This window comes from Loxodonta africana, chromosome 3, assembly GCF_030014295.1.
Source record: "Loxodonta africana isolate mLoxAfr1 chromosome 3, mLoxAfr1.hap2, whole genome shotgun sequence".
In the NCBI taxonomy this organism is placed as follows: domain Eukaryota; kingdom Metazoa; phylum Chordata; class Mammalia; order Proboscidea; family Elephantidae; genus Loxodonta; species Loxodonta africana.
Genome location: NC_087344.1, coordinates 90063551 through 90085321, shown reverse-complemented (window position 1 = coordinate 90085321; position 21771 = coordinate 90063551). Strand labels below are relative to the sequence as shown.

General features: G+C 37.8%; 1 protein-coding gene across 5 annotated transcripts in view; it reads right to left on the bottom strand.

Moving 5' to 3' along the window:
- The window catches only part of ZFYVE9 (zinc finger FYVE-type containing 9), a 230294-nt gene that overhangs the window by 156670 nt on the left and 51853 nt on the right, over positions 1-21771 (bottom strand). Inside the window, exon 1 of one of the 5 annotated variants that reach the window (XM_064281961.1) lies at positions 6851-8951. The exons of the other annotated variants lie outside the window; for them this stretch is intronic. The gene's annotated coding sequence lies outside the window, so the exon portion shown is untranslated. Of the gene's footprint in view, positions 1-6850; positions 8952-21771 lie in introns of those variants that run through there. 5 annotated transcript variants of the gene reach the window in all.

The window sequence follows — 21771 nt, the reverse complement described above, 5'->3', positions numbered from 1 at the left end:
CTCCCCCTCGAGTCAGCCCTTTCAGTCTCTCCTTTCTTGACAATTCTGCCGGCTTCCCTCTCTCTCTATCCTCCCATCCCCTCTCCAGACAAGAGTTGCCAACACAATCTCAAGTGTCCACCTAATATAATTAGCTCACTCTTCATCAGCGTCTCTCTCCCACCCGCTGACCAGTCCCTTTCATGTCTGATGAGTTGTCTTCGGGGATGGTTCCTGTCCTGTGTCAACAGAAGGTCGGGGGAGCATGGCCGCCGGGATTCCTCCAGACTCAGTCAGACCATTAAGTATGGTCTTTTTATGAGAATCTGGGGTCTGTATCCCACTGATCTCCTGCTCCCTCAGGGGTCCTCTGTTGTGCTCCCTGTCAGGGCAGTCATCGATTGTGGCCGGGCACCAACTAGTTCTTCTGGTCTCAGGATGATGTAGGTCTCTGGTTCATGTGGCCCTTTCTGTCTCTTGGGCTCTTAGTTGTCGTGTGGCCTTGGTGTTCTTCATTTTCCTTTGCTCCAGGTGGGTTGAGACCAATTGATGCATCTTAGATGGCCGCTTGTTAGCATTTAAGACCCCAGACGCCACATTTCAAAGTGGGATGCAGAATGATTTCATAATAGAATTATTTTGCCAATTGACTTAGAAGTCCCCTCAAACCATGTTCCCCAGACCCCCGCACTTGCTCCCCTGACCTTTGAAGCATTCATTTTATCCCAGAAACTTCTTTGCTTTTGGTCCAGTCCAATTGAGCTGACCTTCCATGTATTGAGTGTTGTCTTTCCCTTCACCTAAAGCAGTTCTTATCTACTGATTAATCAATAAAAAACTCTCTCCCACCCTCCCTCCCTCCCTCCCCCCCTCGTAACCACAAAAGTATGTGTTCTTCTCAGTTTATACTATTTCTCAAGATCTTATAATAGTGGTCTTATACAATATTTGTCCTTTTGCCTCTGACTAATTTCGCTCAGCATAATGCCTTCCAGGTTCCTCCATGTTATGAAATGTTTCAGAGATTCGTCACTGTTCTTTATCGATGCGTAGTATTCCATTGTGTGAATATACCACAATTTATTTACCCATTCATCCGTTGATGGACACCTTGGTTGCTTCCAGCTTTTTGCTATTGTAAACAGAGCTGCAATAAACATGGGTGTGTATATATCTGTTTGTATGAAGGCTCTTGTATCTCTAGGGTATATTCCTAGGAGTGGGATTTCTGGGTTGTATGGTAGTTCTATTTCTAACTGTTTAAGATAACGCCAGATAGATTTCCAAAGTGGTTGTACCATTTTACATTCCCACCAGCAGTGTATAAGAGTTCCAATCTCTCCGCAGCCTCTCCAACATTTATTATTTTGTGTTTTTTGGATTAATGCCAGCCTTGCTGGTGTGAGATGGAATCTCATCGTAGTTTTAATTTGCATTTCTCTAATGGCTAATGATCGAGAGCATTTTCTCATGTATCTGTTGGCTGCCTGAATATCTTCTTTAGTGAAATGTGTGTTCATATCCTTTGCCCACTTCTTGATTGGGTTGTTTGTCTTTTTGTGGTTGAGTTTTGACAGAATCATGTAGATTTTAGAGATCAGGCGCTGGTCGGAGATGTCATAGCTGAAAATTCTTTCCCAGTCTGTAGGTGGTCTTTTTACTCTTTTGGAGAAGTCTCTAGATGAGCATAGGTGTTTGATTTTTAGGAGCTCCCAGTTATCTGGTTTCTCTTCATCATTTTTGGTAATGTTTTCTATTCTGTTTATACCTTGTATTAGGGCTCCTAGGGTTGTCCCAATTTTTTCTTCCATGATCTTTATCGTTTTAGTCTTTATGTTGAGGTCTTTGATCCACTTGGAGTTAGTTTTTGTGCATGGTGTGAGGTATGGGTCCTGTTTCATTTTTTTGCAAATGGATATCCAGTTATGCCAGCACCATTTGTTAAAAAGGCTATCTTTTCCCCAGTTAATTGACACTGGTCCTTTGTCAAATATCAGCTGCTCATACGTGGATGGATCTATGTCTGGGTTCTCAATTCTGTTCCATTGGTCTATGTGTCTGTTGTTGTACCAATACCAGGCTGTTTTGACTACTGTGGCTGTACCGTAGGTTCTGAAGTCAGGTAAGGTGAGGCCTCCCACTTTCTTCTTCTTTTTCAGTAGTGCTTTGCTTATCCGGGGCTTCTTTCCCTTCCATATGAAATTAGTGATTTGTTTCTCTATCCCTTTAAAATATGACATTGGAATTTGCATCGGAAGTGCGTTAAATGTATAGATGGCTTTTGGTAGAATAGACATTTTTACTATGTTAAGTCTTCCTATCCATGAGCAGGGTATGTTTTTCCACTTAAGTATGTCCTTTTGAATTTCTTGTAGTAGAGCTTTGTAGTTTTCTTTTGTATAGGTCTTTTACATCCTTGGTAAGATTTATTCCTAAGTATCTTATCTTCTTGGGGGCTACTGTGAATGGTATTGATTTGGTTATTTCCTCTTCGGTGTTCTTTTTGTTGATGTAGAGGAATCCAAGTGATTTTTGTATGTTTATTTTATAACCTGAGACTCTGCCAAACTCTTCTATTAGTTTCAGTAGTTTTCTGGAGGATTCCTTAGGGTTTTCTGTGTATATAATCATGTCATCTGCAAATAGTGATAACTTTACTTCTTCCTTGCCAATCCGGATACCTTTTATTTCTTTGTCTAGCCTAATTGCCCTGGCTAAGACTTCCAACACGATGTTGAATAAGAGCGGTGATAAAGGGCATCCTTGTCTGGTTCCCGTTCTCAAGGGAAATGCTTTCAGGTTCTCTCCATTTAGAGTGATACTGGCTGTTGGCTTTGCATAGATGCCCTTTATTATGTTGAGGAATTTTCCTTCAATTCCTATTTTGGTAAGAGTTTTTATCATGAACGGGTGTTGGACTTTGTCAAATGCCTTTTCTGCATCAATTGATAAGATCATGTGGTTTTTGTCTTTTGTTTTATTTATGTGGTGGATTACATTAATGGTTTTTCTGATATTAAACCAGCCTTGCATACCTGGTATAAATCCCACTTGATCAGGGTGAATTATTTTTTTGATGTGTTGTTGGATTCTATTGGCTAGAATTTTGTTGAGGATTTTTGCATCAATGTTCATGGGGGATATAGGTCTATAATTTTCTTTTTTTGTAATGTCTTTACCTGGTTTTGGTATCAGGGAGATGGTGGCTTCATAGAATGAGTTGGGTAGTATTCCGTCATTTTCTATGCTTTGGAATACCTTTAGTAGCAGTGGTGTTAACTCTTCTCTGAAAGTTTGGTAGAACTCTGCAGTGAAGCCGTCCGGGCCAGGGCTTTTTTTTGTTGGGAGTTTTTTGATTACCGTTTCAATCTCTTTTTTTGTTATGGGTCTATTTAGTTGTTCTACTTCTGAATGTGTTAGTTTAGGTAGGTAGTGTTTTTCCAGGAATTCATCCATTTCTTCTAGGTTTTCAAATTTGTTAGAGTACAATTTTTCATAATAATCTGAAATGATTCTTTTAATTTCATTTGGTTCTGTTGTGATGTGGTCCTTCTCGTTTCTTATTCGGGTTATTTGTTTCCTTTCCTGTATTTCTTTAGTCAGTCTAGCCAATGGTTTATCAATTTTGTTAATTTTTTCAAAGAACCAGCTTTTGGCTTTGTTAATTCTTTCAATTGTTTTTCTGTTCTCTAATTCATTTAGTTCAGCTCTAATTTTTATTATTTGTTTTCTTCTGGTGCCTGATGGATTCTTTTGTTGCTCAGTTTCTATTTGTTCAAGTTGTCGGGACAGTTCTCTGATTTTGGCTCTTTCTTCTTTTTGTATGTGTGCATTTATTGATATAAATTGGCCTCTGAGCACTGCTTTTGCTGTGTCCCCGAGGTTTTGATAGGAAGTATTTTCATTCTCGTTGCTTTCTATGAATTTCCTTATTCCCTCCTTGATGTCTTCTATAACCCAGTCTTTTTTCAGGAGGGTATTGTTCATTTTCCAAGTATTTGATTTCTTTTCCCTAGTTTTTCTGTTATTGATCTCTAGTTTTATTGCCTTGTGGTCTGAGAAGATGCTTTGTAATATTTCGATGTTTTGGATTCTGCAAAGGTTTGTTTTATGACCTAATATGTGGTCTATTCTAGAGAATGTTCCATGTGCGCTAGAAAAAAAAAGTATATTTTGCAGCAGTTGGGGGGAGAGTTCTGTATAAGTCAATGAGGTCAAGTTGGTTGATTCTTGTAATTAGATCTTCCGTGTCTCTGTTGAGCTTCTTATTGGATGTCCTGTCCTTCTCCGAAAGTGGTGTGTTGAAGTCTCCTACTATAATTGTGGAGGTATCTATCTCACTTTTCAATTCTGTTAAAATTTGATTTATGTATCTTGCAGCCCTGTCATTGGGTGCATAAATATTTAATATGGTTATGTCTTCCTGATCAATTGTCCCTTTTATCATTATATAGTGTCCTTCTTTATCCTTTGTGGTGGATTTAAGTCTAAAGTCTATTTTGTCCGAAATTAATATTGCTACTCCTCTTCTTTTTTGCTTATTGTTTGCTTGATATACTTTTTTCCATCCTTTGAGTTTTAGTTTGTTTGTGTCTCTAAGTCTAAGGTGTGTCTCTTGTAGGCAGCATATAGATGGATTGTGTTTCTTTATCCAGTCTGTGACTCTCTGTCTCTTTATTGGTGCATTTAGTCCATTTACATTCAGGGTAATTATAGATAAATAAGTTTTTAGTGCTGTCATTTTGATGCCTTTTTATGTGTGTTGTTGACAATTTCATTTTTCCACATACTTTTTAGTGCTGAGGCGTTTTTCTTAGTAAATCGTGAGATCCTCATTTTCATAGTGCTTGACTTTATGTTAGTTGAGTCGTTACGTTTTTCTTGGTTTTTATCTTGAGTTATAGAGTTGTTATACCTTTTTGTGGTTACCTTATTATTTACCCCTATTTTTCTAAGTAAAAACCTAACTTGTATTGTTCTATATCGCCTTGTATCACTCTCCATATGGCAGTTCAATGCCTCCTGTATTTAGTCCCTCTTTTTGATTATTGTGATCTTTTACCTATTGACTTCCATGATTCCCTGTTACGTGTATTTTTTTTTTTTTAATTAATCTTAATTTGTTTGTTTTTGTGCTTTCCCTATTTGAGTTGATATCAGGACGTTCTGTTTTGTGACCTTGTGTTGTGCTGATATCTGATATTATTGGTTCTCTGACCAAACAATATCCTTTAGTATTTCTTGTAGCTTTGGTTTGGTTTTTGCAAATTCTCTAAACTTGTGTTTGTCTGTAAATATCTTAATTTCGCCTTCATATTTCAGAGAGAGTTTTGCTGGATATATGATCCTTGGCTGGCAGTTTTTCTCCTTCAGTGTTCTGTATATGTCGTCCCATTCCCTTCTTGCCTGCATGGTTTCAGCTGAGTAGTCAGAACATATTCTTATTGATTCTCCCTTGAAGGAAACCTTTCTTTTCTCCCTGGCTGCTTTTAAAATTTTCTGTTTATCTTTGGTTTTGGTGAGTTTGATGATAATGTGTCTTGGTGTTTTTCTTTTTGGATCAATCTTAAATGGGGTTCGATGAGCATCTTGGATAGATATCCTTTCGTCTTTCATGATGTCAGGGAAGTTTTCTGTCAGGAGTTCTTCAACTACTTTCTCTGTGTTTTCTGTCCCCCCTCCCTGTTCTGGGACTCCAATCACCCGCAGGTTATCCTTCTTGATAGAGTCCCACATAATTCTTAGGGTTTCTTCATTTTTTTTTAATTCTTTTATCTGATTTTTTTTCAGCTATGTTGGTGTTGATTCCCTGGTCCTCCAGATGTCCCAGTCTGCATTCTAATTGCTCGAGTCTGCTCCTCTGACTTCCTATTGCGTTGCCTAATTCTGTAATTTTATTGTTAATCTTTTGGATTTCTACATGTTGTCTCTCTATGGATTCTTGCAACTTATTAATTTTTCCAGTATGTTCTTGAATAATCTTTTTGAGTTCTTCAACAGTTTTATCAGTGTGTTCCTTGGCTTTTTCTGCAGTTATCCTAATTTCATTTGTGATATCATTAAGCATTCTGTAAATTAGTTTTTTATATTCCGTATCTGATAATTCCAAGATTGTATCTTCATTTGGGAAAGATTTTGATTCTTTTGTTTGGGGGGTTGGAGAAGCTGTCATGGTCTGCTTCTTTAAGTGGTTTGATATGGATTGTTGTCTCCGAGCCATCACTGGGAAACTAGTTTTTCCAGAAAATCCGCTAAAAAAAAATGCAGTCAGATCCCTATCAGAGTTCTCCCTCTGGCTCAGGCTATTCAGATGTTAATGAAGCCGCCTGGGGAGGGTGGGGGAGGGAACAGAGAGATAGGAGAGTAGCACCTCAGAATATAGCCAGAGTTGCTTGTCTTGCTTGGAATGACTATTATATCTGAGACTCCCGCGGGGCGCGTCGCCTATGTGTGCTGGCTGTGTGGAGATTGCCCCCAGGGGGTCTGGCCCGCTGGAGTCACGGTCAGATCCTCCGCTTCCAGCCCCACGCCCAGCGTCAAGGCTCCCCTACTGGGACGATGCACTCTCGACTCCAAAATCAGTCGCTGCCTCCCGGGGACTTCTCGTCCCTCCAGCCGCGTGGCGGTGCCACACCCGAGAGCCAGTTGGGCCTCCTCCCGGGGTTAGTTCAGATGGGTGGAGCAGCTCCCCGTGCTTGTGCCGTGACCGAGTGTCCCGGCTGGGACGCTGTTCTCCCTGCTCCAATACCAGTCGCTGCCTCCCGGGGACTTCTCCTACCAGCTGCGTCCCACGCCGCCCGCGCGACCCAGCTGGTCCCCTTCCCGGGGTTAGTTCAGGGGGGTGGAGCTACTCTCCGTGTTTATGCCGTACCTGCGTCCAGTCCAAATCCCTGCGGGACGGTTCCCCGGCTCGGACGCTGCTCTTTCTGCTCCAAGACCAGTCACTGCCTCCCGGGGACTTCTCCTACCGGCTGCGTCCCACGCCGCCCGTGGAACCGGCTGGTCCCCCTCCCGGGGTTAGTTCAGGGGGGTGGAGTAGCTCTCTGTGCTTGTGCTGTACCTGACTGGTACGCTGGCTCCAGGCTCTGGAAACAATCGCTGCTTCCCCGTATTAGTTCGTTCTCCATCTCTAAATCTGTGTTTGTTGTTCAGGGTTCGTAGATTGTTATGTATGTGATCGATTCACTTGTTTTTCCGGGGCCTTGTTGTAAGAGGGATCCGAGGTAGCGTCTGCCTAGTCCGCCATCTTGGCTCCGCCTCTCAAGACAAAGCTTTTTGAAACGTTATTTCTTTCTTCTGATTATATGACAATATCCATGAAGTTATAACAGTACAACGTAAATGACTCTGTAATTGCTGAGAGAGATAATCTGAAATCCTTTAATGGTCTAATTTAGTCTTAAACAAGATTAATAGTTGAAACTAATCACAATAAAACTAAGACTAAGAATCCCATATTGTTTGTATAAGATATCTACCACATAATCATAGCATTTTCAAAGCAAGATGATGTCTTAGAGATGGTCAACTGAACACTAAATTTTAAAGATAAACTAAGGTGCCAAAAAAATTTTTTCTGATATTATTACAAATATGTTTTCATTATCTGACGGAATATATTACTATCACACGCAAGTTAAATATGGCTGAAGATAATTTTAAAATGGTTGCAGCAGTACATGGACAGGAAACTGTCAGAAATTCAGGCCAGATTTGGAAGAGAATGTGGAACAAAAGATATCATTGCTGACGTCAGATGGATCTTGGCTGAAAGCAGAGAATATCAGGAAGACGTTTACCTGTGCTTTATTGACCATGCAAAGGCATTTGACCATGTGGATTATAACAAATTATGGATAACACTGTGAAGAATGGGAATTCCAGAACACTTAATTGTGCTCATGCGGAACCTGTACATAGACCAATAGGCAATCATTTGAACAGGGCTAGGGGATATTGCATAGTTTAAAGTCCAGAAAGTGTGTAGCACAGTTGCATCTTTTCACCATACTTATTCAATCTGTATGCTGAGCAAATAATCCAAGAAGCTGGACTATATGAAGAAGAACGTAGTATCAGGTTTGGTGGAAGGCTCATTAACCTGCGATATGCAGAAAACACAACGTTGCTTGCTGAAAGCGAAGAGGACTTGAAGCACTTACTAATGAAGATCAAAGACTACAGCCTTCAGTATGGATTGAACCTCAACATAATGAAAACGAAAATCTTCAAAACTGGACCAATTAGCAACATCGTGATAAACGGAGAAAAATTGAAGTTATCTAAGATTTCACTTTACTTGGATCCACAATCAATGCCCATGGAAACAGCAGTCAAGAAATCAAATGTCGTGTTGCACTGGGCAAATCTGCTGCAAAAGATCTCTTTAAAATGTTAAAAAGCAACTATGTTACCTTGAGCACTAATACATGCCTGATCCAAGCCATAATATTTTCAGTCCCTCATATACATGTGAAAGGACATCATGCTTGGTCGAAAGTCAGCCAAAAGGAGGAAGACCCTCAACGAGATGGACTGTCACAGTGGCTGCAACAATGGGCTCAAACATACAAGAATTGTGAGGATGGCGCAGGACTGTTCTGTTGTACATAGGGTCTCTATGAGTCAGAACTGACTTGACAAAACTTAACAACAACAATCTGATGTGAAAATGAAAGGCTTACTAAAAAATAAGTGATTAAGAAAAGCATCTAAAACTCAAGTTTCCAGAGACCAATAAAAACTATGGAATGAAAATCACTGGTGGAAGATTTTTCTGTCTTGAACACTTGAAAAATATGCATAAGCTATGAAATACTCTAAATGAGAAATGCTATTAATGCTAACAAATAGACTTACATCTATGAAATAAAGGACTAAATCATATCAAAACTATGCAACAGCTGTATAGAGTAGAAGAACCAAGGTCAAAATGAGAACGAGGTAATTGAGTAAGGCTCACCCCTCTAACGCAATCTACTTTTTTTTTTAAACAAATAAAATTAACTCCATAGATTCAAAGTCAAATGCAGTATTTTTTTTTTTTTTTAACGTGTGAGGCAATTCCAATAATGTTACCTAACATTCATTTCCAAACTTTAAAGGTTTTTTTTCTGGAATTATATTCTTTTGTCTCTCTCCCTCAGCTGGCAAAGGCTCGACCCTAGTTAAATACTGTCCACCTACTCCACCCTCTCCAAGCTGCTGAAGTATGGCTGAATGAAATCACACAAGATGACAGCTGGTCTCAACTTCACATTTATGACCTCACACTACTTCTTCCTCAATCTACTTTGTCTCTCAAAGATGACTATTTGATACCCATTTCTCTCTCATCAAACTGTCAACAAGCACTTCTCTGCTTTACTATGAATGACGACCTTGCTTCTTATTTTACTTTTTGTCATTCAATATAAGAAATCAAGAATGGTTAAGATACACCATTACTTTATTTAAAAAAAAAAATCAAAATTAAGCACTATGCCTTTAATGACTATCCTGTGATACGCATCTATCAGTAACACCAACCTTCTGGTAGCTTTGAAGTTTATTCCAACCGAGGTTAATTCTCCTGCCTTCAGTTATATGATTTGGCCTATAATAGGGAACACTTTGGTAACTCAGTAACAAGGTTGACACAACTATATTTACTTGCAGTCATTTTTTTCCTAGGGTCCTATAAAGTATTTGGTTGTTCCTTTCTGGAAAAAACACTGCATGGTAGTTAATTCTATAAAGATGGATAACTGCTTCACTAATATAAAATGTATGCCTACTGCTCTGTGCCTTTCTGTATATAAAGTAACTATTCATTTCAATGCCAATCACAGTGTAATTTTTTAAAAAAGACCTTTTAAACGGCATTTAAACAATATACGTATTACCAAAAAACATAACAGTAACTAACACTACATCAACTTTAACCAAATCTGGGCATCAGGACGGTCACCTGGTCAATAACAATTGTGAGATGCCATCAATTAAAAAATGCACCCCAATTTCAAAGATTTTGAAATGTAAAAAAAAAAAAAAAATGCACATTATAGAACTGATGAAATACTATACTTTTTTTACATTTAAATCTATGGCCCAGTTCAATTTATTCTGGTGTAAAGTGTGAGGTATAGATTGAGCTTCATTGTCTCCTAGATGGCTACCCAACTGTTCAATACTATTAAAAAGGCCAGCTTTTGCTCACTAATATAAATGCCTCCGTAATCATATACTAAATTTCTGTAGGTATTTGAATTGGTATTTTTTGACTTTCTATTTTGTTTCATTGTTCTGTGACTGTTTGCATCACAAATATTTGTATCATATAGTTTTAATTACTATAGCTATTTAACCATATATTGTGTTTGTGTATGTATTCTACTTCTAGCTCCTCCCTCTATATTCGTTTTCAGATTTTTTAAGACCATACTTATTTATTTTTCCATAAAAACTTTAGAATGTTTATTTAGTATCAAAAAATCTCATGGTAGTTTTATTGGCATTACATTAAATTGAGATTAATTTAGAAAAGGGTAACATTTTCATAATATTGAATAGCCCATCCAAGAACATTGTAGGTCTTTCCAATGTTTTTCTTCTCTTCTGCATGTCCTTCAATAGCTTTTCAAGGTTTTCTTCATAGAAATAATTCACATTTCTTGTTAAACATATTCCTTAACAGGTTCTTTTGTGTGCTATTATATATGGACTCTTTTCTTCCGCTGCATTCTCATACACAAAGTCTATCAATTTTTTAATATACCTTTATTAATTATTTTAAATTTTATGATACTTTTCAGTTGGGTTCCTTGGGCTGCTTAGGTATCTAACCACATCTCCTATATTCATTTCATCTCTTCATCTTTGCATTTCAATCTGAGGGAGATTACAACTTTATCTTCCACTCCTTGTGTTGATTTTTATTTAGCCTATCATCTTTTAATTTAGAAGACCTCTTTCTTATTTTCTGATTATTTCCTTTTTAATGGTATCATATTCTTGTTTCACATTTTTTATACCCTCTTATTTCTCCGGAAACCCTGGCGGTGTAGTGGTTAAGAGCTATGGCTGCTAAACAAGAAGTTGGCAGTTCAAATCCACCAGGTGCTCCTCGGAAACCCTATGGGGCATGTTCTACTCTGTCCTATAGGATTGCTACGAGTTGGAATCAACTCAATGGCAACAGGTTTTGGTTTTTTTTCTCATTTCTCCAAGACTTTTGTTTAGTTTTAACATTTTCTTTTCCACCCTGGAATGTCTCCCTGTTTCCTCCAAACATCTTTTTTCTGTTTGAGTGTTTTGCTTTATCTTTCATTTTGAAGACTTTTATCAAATGTCTAGGAGTCCCTAGCTATTCATTTGTAATTAACAGTAAAGAGTCTAAAAAGCTAATTGTGTGCAGGCAAGGCTTGCTGCCTGGTGGACTTTACTTCAGGGTGATTAGGCAGAAACCTAGACATTTCATTAGAGAATCTCAAAGTCAGTAGTATCTATAGCCCTTTTTCCTAGATCTATTCACTTTCTACTTGGAGAATTCTCCTTTTTCTGGCCAGGCAGCAGATGTAGGAGGAATAGCTGGCTGAAGGTTTGTGGTAGAAGTAGGTTTGCTACCTCACCATTTAGCTTGCAGATTTGCTTTAAGTACGTGTTTTCAACCCTACATCCCATCCCTACCTTCATATGCCTGCTATCCTTCAATTCAAAGCCTCTATAATTCAATTCTTCCAGAAAATAAACCTCTATAGTCTCCTGCTAGAGGAGGAGGAAAGTCACTTGACTGCATAGAATGGGATGGAGTACCTGCAAAACTAACCACTCCTTGTATAGACGTCCAACCAATCTCTGCTTTCAGCACCACAACTCACCTAAACCTTTAGAGATCCCTAGAGTTTGGTGGCACAGTGGTTAAGCACTTGGTTGCTAACCAAAAGGTATGCAGTTGGAGCCCAGCAGCTGCTCCCTGAGAGAAAGATGTGGCAGTCTGATTCCATAAAGATTACAACCTTAGAAACCCTATGGAGTAGTTTTACCCTGTCCTATGAGTCCAAATCAACTCAATGGCAATCAGTTTGTTTGTTTGTTTTACAGTCTCCGTATCTCAATCTCTTCAGGGTTCTGTAGGCTATCTACTAGCTTCTCATCATATCTCCCTTGGCAGACAAGTAATTTATTGCTTCTTTAGTTCTAAGACAGTTACCTTTTACTCTTTAAATTTCTTTAAATCGCTCATCCATTATTATCTCTTCTCCTGTTGATTCTTCTTACAATTTTAGTGGAGTTTCAGGGAAGAAAGAAAACACATATGTGTGTGTGTTCTATCCTTCTTGTTTACTAATAAGTTTCCATCTTTTAAAAGTAACATATAATGGACTAGATTACTGCATTCTTTTTTTTAAAGTAGACTTAAAGTTGCAAATGCCATAATAAACTAAGAAATAGTTCAGAAAAACAAAGGGAAGGAGGGAGGGAGGAATAGAAAAAGGGAGGGAAAGAAGAAAGATAAACAGATAAGAAACAGGTAGTGTAAAGTGGAATTGAACAACCTCACAAAGAGAACATGCTTTTCAGATAAGAGACAAAGAATCTAGTAGTTTTTACCCAGAATGGATGCTTATGGTAACAGCCTTTTCATTGTCTTTTGGCATTATAGCATTGCTTTTTGCAAGGAACAAAAGAAGTTTAGTAAATGGATAGGTAGAGAGCACAGGATAAAATGCCTTAAATCCAGTTCATGATACAAAGAAAAAAAGCTCCATCAATATTCTGCTCAAATGTCACCTCTCAATGTGAAATCAGTAATTAATCACTTAGTTCTCTGTGTTTTCACAATAAATTTATACCTATAACACTTTTCACATTATGTGGTAATTTCCCTCTTTACAAACCCTAAGCTCACTCAAGGCAGGAAACCCTTTTTATTCATCCTTCTACCTTGATGATCCTGCACAGTGCTTCTCACATAGATGGTACTAACAAAACGTGGGGTTAATTAAGTGTAGCATATAACACACTCCCATGGCAAGGATTTCAAATAAACAGCTTCTAATTTCATTCTCCTCCTGCCATTTCTACAACTGTCCTCATCAGTTCTCACTAAGATTGGTTCAATATTGTTTCTGAACTAGTGCTGGAAACCCTGGTGGCGTAGTGGTTAAGCGCTATGGCTGCTAACCAACAGGTCAGCAATTCAAATCCAGCAGGCGCTCCTCGGAAACTCTATGGGGCAGTTCTACTCTGTCCTATAGGGTTGCTGTGAGTCGGATTTGATTCGACAGCAATGGGTTTGGTTTTTTGGTTGAGCTAGTGTCACTACTTCCATTTCTCTATAAAATATATCCTTCATAATCTTACTAAAAATAGTTTTCTAAAACAAAAATCAGATCATTTTATTCTTCTGCTAACAATCCTTAAATGACTCTCCATCTCATCTAATTAATGGACATACATCTGGACGCCACGGTGAACTCACTACATTTCCTATCCAGATCGATGGTGTTTTTCTAGTTAACTGAACAGGTTTCCCTTTTCCCTTCCCTCAAGAATTAAGTACAGTTTCTTAACACGGCATAGAGATTCCTTCAGAGCTTGCTCTCTGCCTCTTCTCCAGCGTGCTTTCATATTACTTCCCTAAGCTCCAGTCATACCAAACTACCAGTAGTTCTTGTCAGACGCTCTATCTTGCTTCTCTGTTGTTGCATGTGCTGTGCCTATGTTGGAATACTCTTGCCACTCTTCTTTGCATAGCTAGCCCAGGCTTCAACTCAAACTCACCCTCAACTCAATCTGAGAAGCCTTCTTTTCTTTTTCATAAGCTGCTTTAGAAGAGTCACCCTTTGCTTATATCATGCATCTCTCTATTGTGGTAGCTCTTACCAAATGAAGTTACACTGTCAGTATGCCTGTCTATCTCCCCTCACTGAACGGTGAGTTCGCTAAAGATAAGGACTATCTACAAGTCTTCATTCTCTGTACTCCAGGGCATAGCATAAAGTGCTCAACAAAAGTTTCATAAAGAAATAAACTGAATGAAATTAATGAGGTCGATACTTAAGTAATGAACCTCATGATAAAGATTTCTTTCTAAGAAATAAATATTTATGAATATGCATATGTGTTGGAGGGGAGAGGGATAATAAGCAAACGCAAAAGAGAAACAAAAAACAGAGAAATATTCTAATAGGAGAGAGAAGAGTGAGAAAGATTTAAGTAGCTGGGAAAATCTATCATTATTATACAGATACATGCCCTCTCACATAATAATTTCCCTTCTAGAAATTTATCTTAAGGAAATAAATGAACAAGTAGAAAAGATATAGATAAGGTAACTGTTAGACTAATGTTTAAAATAGCAAAAAACTGGGAGCAACCTAAATGTCAAGTGAAAGAAGCAATTTACAAAATGGTAAGATGCCACATTTGGGGGAAGAATTTAAAAGCCTTGAAAAATATATACCAAAATATAATAGGGAATCTCTTGATGTTTGGGTGATACACATTTTTCAAGTCTCTAGAGTCCCAATTTTTCTTACAATGAATATATATTATCTGGATAACAAAGGGACAAGAAATTGAGGATACATGAATTTCAATTAATAAGAACTCAAGCTACTTAAATTTTTACTTTCAACTATAAAAGCTGAAAAACAAAGAATAGGAAAGACAGGGATAAAAATTTTAATGTAACATGGGGTAAAGAGAAAGTGAATCATTTAAAATGAAAAAACCGAGATTTTATTTTTTAAAATAAACCTATGGGGTCACTTCGAGTCGGAACTGACTTGACGCCAATGGGTCCTTTTTCTTAAATAAAGAAAAACGACAAAAATTAAGATATTTTAAAAAAGAAAACATAAGCAATTTACAGGAATCTCTTAATTTGGAAGTGTTTATAACAGAAAAGATTTATGAAGATAACAAATTCTGAAATCCTGGCTATAGGTGGCAAGAAAGAAAGGGGGGCGGGGGAGGAAGAGAATAAACTAGAAAATCATCTCAGTTAAATATGACTCTAATTGATACTACTCACCGCAGAACGAATTCAGTATCTGCCAGGTAACCAAACCGCTTAAAAATTTTTCCACCTGGAATTTTGACAAGGAATTCAAATTCGGTATGTACAAAACTGTATTCAATCTTCTCAAGTCCACTTTCTTGGTTCCCTATCTTGGTCTGGGCAGAGGCCTCAAGATAGGTGTGGTAGATTGTATTTCTGAAGATAGATGCAACTAAGTCTCCCATCACACATGCTCTTCTTACAATGTGACTGTGACATGCCACCAATCAAGTGATGAAGTCTATGTTCCCTTCCCCCAAACCTAGGCAGACTTTCATGACTGCCTAGCTAATAGACCATAAAGGAAAAGACACTATATAACTTCCAAGGCTAAATCGCAAGAGGTAATACAGTTTCTGCTTGGTTCTCTGGGGACACCCACTCTTAGAATCCAGTCACCACGAGGGACCACATGGACAGGCCACATGAACCTCTACACATGTGAACTGAGCGAGCCTCAAGATAACTGCTAGTCAGTCACTGTCTGACTGTAACTACATGAAGACCTTACGTGAGAGCCATCTGAGCCCAGTCAATCCTCAGAACCATAACAGATAATAATTAAAAGATTGTTGTTTTAAGCTGCTACATTTTGGTGTAATTTGTCACACAGCAATAGATAAATTCAGAAATTGACTTGACAGCATCTAGTAACAACAACAATAGATAAATGGAACAGCAAGCTAGTATTTGATACTGTTCAAAACAATCTAATACAAATATTTTAAAGAAAAGGGTAAGAACCATAAAAAGGACAGACAAAAAAGAAGGCCTACTGATAGCAGCCTCTCCTTTATTAAGTTACTTAGCTCTGGCTCCAAACTTTGATATCCCACTCAATAAAACAGTCATTGGGGTTCTTAGTGTACACTTTAGGAACAATGTTATTTAAGTACCTAGGTAAGGGAATGGGATTTAATTCCATCTACAGTAGTTTATCAAAGTTTTCAAGTCATATACAGTACTCTACTAATAAGTAATGAGCTCTGGTAAATGCATTTTCCCCCATCTCATTAACTTTCCAGTGGCACTTCAGTATTCCTTATAGATTGGCACCCAAGAGCTTGCCTGGCTAATAGATTCTCAATCCGATTCTAGGCATCATTATTCACCCGGCTCACTAAGCCAGAAATTTGAGAGCCACACTATGTATTACCTTCTCTTCTCCCTCTCTATATTCAATCTAACAAGTCTTGTCAATCCTACCTTTTAAAACTCTCAAATCCAACCATTTCTTTCCATTCTCACTGCCCTGTCCTATACCACCATCTTTCCATTGCCTAGGTTTTTGCAAGAATCCTAACTAGTCTCCCTGTCCCACTCTGTCCCCATCTTGCCTATTTTCTACACAAATCTGACTAAATCGCTTTCTTATTTAACTCCATTCAAGGGCATCCTACTGCCCTTAGGATAAAATCCATACCTCCATAATATAGCTGACAATGCTCTGTTGGATTTGGTTCCTGCGTGTATCTCTAGTGTTATACTTTCTCTCTCTTCTCAAATTCCTACTCTACGTACTAGTCATTCTGATCAACTAAACTTTTAATTCTCCATCTTGCCAATCTCCATTCCTCAAAACAGGTCTTCATATGATACATGCTACATTATGGATGAATCTGGAAAATACCATGCCGATAGAATGGAAGAAAAATGTAGAACAAAATTCAAATTCTTAAAAAAAGGCCAGACCTATTCGACCAATAGAGACTAGAGGAAACCCTGAGACTATCACCCTAAGATAAGATACCCTTTGAACTTGGCACTGAAGCTATTCCTGGATGTCACCTTTCTGCCAAATAATAGATTGGCTTATGAAATAATATCACCAGTGAGTAGTGTGCTCCCTTAAACAATCAACTATATGAGACCAAACGATCAACATTTACCCAAAAGCAAAGATAAGAAGGCAAGAAAGGGAAGATAGATCAACAGAAACAGAACAAACAGAATGGAAATAATGAGAATGCTGACACATTGTGAAAACTGTAACCAATGTCACAGGACAATCTGTACAAAAATTGTTAAACAGGAATGCATTTTATTCTGTAATTTTTCACCTAAAACATGGTAAAGAAAAAAAAAAATATATATATATATATATAATACAAAGTGAAAGAAGGCAGGGACAGAAGGCCAAATATTACATGGTCCCATTTATATGAAATGTCCAGAATAGGGAAATTCATAGAGACAGAAAGTACCTTAGCGGATACAACGGGTTAGGGCAAGGACTGCTAACGGATAACGGATAAAGGGTTTCTCTTTGGGGTAGGGCTTCGAATCGGTTCAAAACAGTTCGGTCATGGGCCGACGGAAACGAGGGCAGCATACTCGTTGCATAGCAACCAAATCTCTCACCTGTCAGATTTGGACCTGAGTAGGAAACAGGCAGTGGTGTCCCATTCAAAGATGGTGGCTAATTGCGCCACTGTCAATGTGTGTCGTTCTTCACAGTCCTGCCAATAATCCAATCTCCCAGGTGACGTACTGTGAAACTTTGAGAAGCCTGATGTGTGGGGCCAGATTATTGGCAGGACTGTGGAGAGCAACACATATTCAAAGTGGTCCAGTTGGCTGCCATCTTTGAGTGGGGCAACGCTGCCTGTTCCCTACTCAGGTCAAAATGTGACAGGCAAGAGATTCAGTTGCTATGTAACACGTACGCTGCCCTCATTTCTACCGGCCATTACTGAACCATTTCAAACCAGTTTGAAGCCCTGCTTTAGGGTGATGAAAATGTTCTAAAATTAGGTAGTGGTGACAGTTGCATAATTCTGTGAATATACTAAAAACCATTGAACATACACTTAAAAGGGTGAATTTTATGGTATTTGAATTATATCTCAAAAAAAGCATTTCTTTTAAAAGACCTTCACATATTATTTAGGCTTAAAATATCCACCAACACTTTCCCCCCTGCCACTGTTACTTGATTAACTCTTATCGTTCTCATTCTACTTTATACATCATTTCTTCCACAAAGTCCTTCTGACATAGCTCTGGGATAGATGACTCTTATTTCCCTTATACCTTTTTCTTCTCCTATCATAGCACTTACAGTGACTCATAATTTTTTTTTTTCTTAAACTATTCGTCTCCCCCTTACAGGTTATTAAGGATTTCACCATAAGGGCTGCATTTGACTTATTTATAATTTTATCTCTGGTATATGACACAGAATAAGTACTCACTACCTGTGATATAAATAAATTAAAATAAATAAATGACTTAACTTTCAAAGCACTTTCATCTAGAAAATCTTCCCATACAAAGGATCCCAGGAGTTGTGCTGAAATAGCTGAGACTTCAATATACTCTTTCAAAGTTTATTGATGCCAACATAAAAATTATTGATTTACATAATGAAGAACAGTTCAAACTGAAACCATGTTTTATTGAGCCTTTCTATCCATAATTACAGCTCTTCAGAGAGCTCCTATTCATTTGATGACTTAACTTTAAAAAAAGAAAAAGTAGATTCAAGAGTATGTATTAATACACAGCAATGGAATATCTGGCAAAACTGGGATCAGAATTTCAAATCAGCCATTGCCAGTATGTAACAGACCTCCTTGTTTCATGTTTAATCCAAATGAACATCTGTTAAGAGTAGTCATTGGAGCTTGGTGGGAAGAGTACAAGCACAAGAATCTGGCAGTTCGAGGTTTAAATTCATGGTCTACGATTTAATAGCTATTGTTGTTTTGAGCAAGGTACTTCTCTTTCAGTTTCTTTACTATGAAAACCATACTTTACAGAGTACTTTTAATGATAAAGAAGGATGTGTTTACGTAAAGTGCCTTGCAAAGATCTGATATGTAAGTGCTTAATAAGTGGTAGCTATTATTATCCATCATAAAAAAGCAAGTTGTGTGAAAGAATTAGAAAAGAAAGGCAGAGTGTGATCTGAACTGGTTTGCTTACACAATTAATAATCCATCAGGACTACTGGTCTTAAGTGATCAAGTCTGAACAATGAAACAGAAAAACAGCAACAAAGAAATAACCTGACTGTTCAACTTTCTGAAGAGCCTAAGTACATTTGATCCTAAAAGACACCCTTTGAATATGAACGTTCTTACTCATAGTGGCAGAAAAAAGAAAAGAGATAATCCTGCAGATCAAGACCAAAGTGCATTAAGAGAGGAGGATCTGGGAAAGTGACATTGTTACTACCTCACATTCACACAGGGCTTCAATTTCCATATCAATCTGGCATCTTTCACAAACACTGAATTCTCAGGCAAGAGCTATAAAGAACAAGGTTGTTGTTTTCACCTAGTACACACTACACAAAAAGCACAGTAGCTTAACAAATATTGGAAAGCATGATAACAGATTTATCAAATACTGTATATGTATGTATTGACATCTCTACAACAGCAAATTATTTGAGATTGGCACTAAAACAAGAAACATGTATAATTCTCATGTCTGAAATAAGAAAAGACTAAAGAGCAAATAAACAAACTTGTATATAGATGGCATAGGGCCAGAAGTTATTCTGAAGCAGCATATAGATTGTCCATGACTGAACCATTAGCCTAAGTCCCTATCAATAGCTTTTAGATAGTAGAAAAACTCAACATCTATTGAATTACCTTTGCCAAAAGAATATATAAATGCCCACCCCTCTGTCCCATACACACACACATACATTTTTATCAAAAGATAAAATGCCATGTTTAGGGGAAATCTATCCACCTAACCAGTGTATTGTTCTGCTGTGAGATCCTATTTCAAGCTGAGTGAATCAGAGATGCTTCTACACTATTCCTGAAATACAGCTGCAATCCTTGCCTTTGGATTCTGAGATATATCCTAGTATCCTTATAAAATTCCCTATTTTTCTTAAATTAGCTTCAGTGGGTTGCCTTAACTTGCAACAAGAGCCTTAACAAATATATTCCAACGGTATGACATAAATCAAGGCAACATCGATATCACAGTTTCAGTCTTAATGGCACATCTAACATTTCAAAGATCAGACATTAACTCAGAAATCCTATGATCTACATACATAGATAATAAGAGATAAACTCATTTTGGAAAGTCTTTAAGGTTCAGGTCATTCCAGGCAGCAGTCTGACAGGGAGACAGAATTTGTATATGCGTACCACAAATTGTATGCACCAAGAGTAGTAACACCAGTACAGGAAATTCTCTGGTTGAGAAAGTCCAACTTAGGGACAACTCTTCTTGCCCTTGGATATTATGTAAATTTGCCTTCACTTTGAAAGGAATGAACCAACCCCTACTAGCATCAAATTCTTCATTACAATCACCTTCACTTGCTGCACCTGGAGCTTTTAAATAACTGAAAAGGCCTCAAGCCTTTTCTGGCACTAAAGTAAGGCTACTAAATAAGAACCATACACTCCTGTTCCAACTTACCTACAAATCTGACTTAAAGACACAGTCAGGAACAGATGTCGTTCCCTACCTGGGGACTGCCTGTATACATAAAATAGTGCTATGACTAACTACTAATCCTGTCATCACGAGTGATAGATTTATCATAAACAAAGCACCAAATATTGGAAAATTAGCCAAATTGGTAGGTTCATAAAACTGTATATCCTCCAGCTGCAAAAAATGAAACAAGACCCATACCTCACTCCATACACAAAAATGAGCTCAAAATGGATCCAAGATCTAAATATAAAATCTAAAACGATAAAGATCATGGAAGAAAAAATAGGGACAACGTTAGGAGCCCTAATACATGGCATAAACAGTATACAAAACATTACTAACAATGAGGAAGAAAACTAAACAACTGGGAGCTCCTAAAAATCAAACACTATGCTCATCCAAAGGCTTCACCAAAAGAGTAAAAAGACTACCTACAGACTGGGAAAAAGTTTCTAGCTATGATGTTTCCGATCAGCATCTGATCTCCAAAATCTACACGATACTGCAAGAACTCAAATGCACAAATAACCCTATTAAAAAAATGGGCAAAAGATATGAATAGACACTTCACTACAGAAGACATTCAGGTAGCTAACAGATACATGAGAAAATGCTCAGGATCATTAGCCATTAGAGAAATGCAGATCAAAACTACAATGAGATTTCATCTCACTCCAACAAGGCTGACATTAATCTAAAAAACACAAAATAGTAAATGTTGGAGAGGTTGTGGAGAGACTGGAACACTTATACAGTGCTGGTGGGAATGTAAAACGGTACAACCACTTTGGAAATTGATTTGGCGCTTCCTTAAAAAGCTAGAAATAGAACTACCATATGATCCAGCAATCCCACTCCTTGGAATATATCCTAGAGAATTAAGAACCTTTACACGAACAGATATATGCGCACCTGTGTTTATTGCAGCACTGTTTACAATAGCAAAAAGATGGAAGCAACCAAGGTGTCCATCAACGGATGAATGGATAAATAAATTATGGTATATTCACACAATGGAATACTACGCATCGATAAAGAACAGTGAAGAATCTGTGAAACATTTCATAACATGGAGGAACCTGGAAGGCATTATGCTGAGTGAAATTAGTCAGTTGCAAAAGGACAAATACTGTATAAGACCACTATTATAAGAACTTGAGAAATAGTTTAAACTGAGAAGAAAAAATTTTGTAGTTATGAGAGGAGGGAGGGTAAGAGGGTGGGAGAGGGGTATTCACTAATTAGTTGGTAGATAAGAGCTACTTTAGGTGAAGGGAAAGACAGCACACAATACAGGGGAGGTCAGCACAACTGGACGAAACCAAAAT